Source organism: Anneissia japonica, unplaced genomic scaffold, assembly GCF_011630105.1.
Source record: "Anneissia japonica isolate Jap-2015-1 unplaced genomic scaffold, ASM1163010v1 scaffold284953_len930413_cov181, whole genome shotgun sequence".
In the NCBI taxonomy this organism is placed as follows: Eukaryota; Metazoa; Echinodermata; class Crinoidea; order Comatulida; family Comatulidae; genus Anneissia; species Anneissia japonica.
The window spans coordinates 39,847-43,412 of NW_022746987.1; positions in this window are offsets into that span (position 1 = coordinate 39,847).

A 3,566-nucleotide genomic window follows, 5' to 3' on the forward strand; every position below is an offset into this window, starting at 1 on the left:
GCATAGAAAGGAACAAAAATACAAATAATCTAGTAATTAAAGTAGACTAAATGATCAAACACAGAAGCAAAGCTTGTCTTAGTTTGACCCAAATGAGGCAAAAAAGAAAAGAAAAACAGAAATCAAATCAAGGATAAAACGGTAATAAAAGAGTTAACTTAAATAGATGGACATTATTACATGTTTTACATTATTTTTTTCGACATCATTCCATAATTTAGGTCAATGGATTGTAATAATAAATTATTTATTTTCAGTCTAACAAAGGGAACATGGAGGAAATTTGAGTTCTTTAGATAATAATCATTAATATTTTAGGAATCGGGAATAATGAAGGAATATAAGCTGGAAGTTGATCTTTAGTAAATTGAAAGGCCTAAATCTGTGAAATATTTACTCGCTTAATCTAATTTTTAATTTGGAAGAATTGTAACGTCAATGTGCATTTATGTATGCTGGAAGTAATATTGTAAAACCTTAACTCCGGGCTTCTTTTCGAAGCTACTTCTGCAAAGTAAAGAGGTGATGGGGTGGGGTGGGGGTGGGGGCATCTTTTCAAAATGAATGCTGTAAATTTTGGGAATTACTACTATAAAACAATAGGGCCATTTAAAAATGTTTCAACCATGACATCTTGTTACAAAAACCCAAGAAATATTTTTTTAATTATGACTTAAAGTAGCCTGAAGTAGAAGCTCATGCTCATGAGCTTCTTTTCGGGATGGCTTCTTTTCGAGGCTACTTTTGCAAATTAAAGAGGTGCCTTCAATTCGAGATAGACTTTTTATCGAGATTACGCACATTGGGCTTTTATTCGAGGTGTTACGGTATATGTGTTTGTAATATATATAGTTTTTTTTTAAATATATTTTTAGTTAAGCGGATGTAGTTAAGCTCAACTTTGTAATTCCTAACCCCAAAACCTAGACTCAAAAATACCTGGTTAGTGTCCAGCGGGCGATATTTTTCCACCATAATTTAAGACCTAATGTAAAGTGCTTAGATGGATCTGTGATTCAGTAGGCGCTTTATAATTACTATTATAATAATCACCAAATAATTAAAAGCAAATTGCAGATACAAACATAATGAGATTAATGAGTAAAAAATAAACCCATACATTTGTACTGCAATACGAAACTTATTAAACGCATTGGTATTACTGTAATGGAGTACTGTATTTAAATTGGTTAGGGTAGGGAGACTTGTTATAAGCCTTATCTTGTATGAATAGATTTCTGAATAATAAAAGCAAAATAAATTTCAAGAAGATTGGAATGAATTTTCTCATTAACGAAAGTACAGTACGTAAGTAAGTAATGCCAATAATACCCTATTGTATATACTCTAAAGCTACGTGCATAATTATATATTTACACTAATATTATTTGTAGGCCTATATGTTTGGAATGAACTTTTGAATACTGTGTACTCGTGTATATCTATTGTGGCTGTACGATTTATACTTTGCTAACAGATAACCAATAAATAATAGTGCGCCCTCCAAGTATAGTGTTATCGCTTCAATTTCAAGTATAGCTCTGTTTTTTGGCTTAACATTATAAATGAAATTCGATATTTTATATTGTTTAATGTGCCGTAAATGCTGTATTTTACTTTACAGTTCACCCTCCAATTTGAGACCCCTGTAATCCCGAGACTCCTCTAATTTAAGACCAATTTTTCAACTAACCAATGATCTTAAACCTTAACAGCAAGTTAACCCTCGAATTGGATTAAAGATCATACCAAGGTACTCCACATTTCCAGGTCCCAAAGTTTGTCTGGCATTGGGCGAACTTGATTTCAAGAGGGAGTGCCAATAAGCCGAGTTCATTTTAAGGGGGAAGTTCTCAATGTTTCACACAAATCTATACTATGAAAGTATAATTTTGTCGTGTACTTCAATGCAAAATAAAGGTTCGAGTAGGATTACTTACCTTGAATTAGACAGAATATTTAATCTACTTATACGCTCGTAAATCTTGTATTGACCATAAAGAATAATGACCCATCCCATGATTGACGTGAGCCAAATGTGATTGACATTACATAGCCAGAATATTTTGGATTGATTAGACGAAGTCAAGGTGTGATAATCTAACTTGTTTTCAGTAGAATGAAAAGATAATAAATTGTTTATATCAGAATTATCAAGCTACATTAGGGTAGTAAAAAGATGGCCTTGTTTTTTTAAACCAAACGGACAAAGATATTAAAGTATTGGAAGTCTCCTCTTATTTCTATACTGTTTTGTCTGAAAGTGTACACAACACGAACCGCATCCGATTGTTTGACGCTGCAGACGACTCATCTGTCAAAAGTGTCACTCGGCTTGTCAATCAACGTGATAGGCCTAATTAATAGCGGAATAATATGGTCAAATTTAAACTTATTTTATACTATACTGTCTACAACCGAATAAGAAATCTGAAGACAGTATAGATCTGACGCACCTGCCATATCACGGTTATGGTTTTAGTCACCAGGTAGAAAACAAAAACTTACTCAGAGCCATGCTCAGAAACAGCCAAATTCCTCAATTAACATCAGAACAAAATGACAATGTCTCCAACGTTAAAGCATGCTTAACTTGCTGTTTTCGAAATCACTCATGCCATTTTTATTTCCCACGAGATACGTCATCAAATACTGTTACCACATTATGACAGGCATCGTGTCTTTCCAATTTCGATCGAACTATTTTGGTTTTAGACATTGCGAAATTTGGTTTCCATTGTCTTATGAAGAATGTTAGCGGAGAGCAGGAACTGGGTCTCTTATAAACTCGAGGAGACTACTCAAAGTTTGTACAGTATATTTATAGTTTATAGGCCTATGTTATAATTATAGGCAAATTAATGCAATAGAACCCCCATTAAGGCGACACATTTAGAACCAAAATAAGTGTCCCATTAATAGGAGTGTCCCCATAATAGGGGTGTCCCAAAGGAGGGGTTCTGCTGTAGTATTATATCTGAGTATTGTTCTCGCTAATTGTTATCATTTTTTACTTTTCAAATTCTCTTGGTAATACTGTAATAATATTAAATATTATGTTGCTACCATGAGCCAAGAGCAAGAGTATTGCTCTTGGCTCATGTAAATATTATGTTGCTGCCATCCAAAATAGTGTCCCCTTAAAATGGGTGTCCCACAGGAGGGGTTCTACTGTAGTATATCTGAGTATCAATGTTAAAGAGTTAGTTGTATCCTCGCTAATTTGGTTTTATCAATTTTTACAGACTTTTCAATTTCGATTGGTAATAATAATACTGGTATTAAATATTATGTCGCTAGCATTAGGAACCAAGAGCAAGAGCATGCATTGCTACTGTTAGGGGGAAAACACAGGGGTGGGGCCAGGATTTTCACGACAGGGGGTGGGGGCCCGATACCCCAACGAGGGGTCAGATTTCCCCGACGAAAGCAAAGTGGGCGTGGTCGAGCTTCGATTAAAAAGTTTCGAAAGTAGTCCAGGTGGCGAAGCCCCCGAAAATTTTGACAATTTAGGGATTTCAAAGGCATATTTAATCGATGTTAGAGTCTAATAGTATGTAAAAATT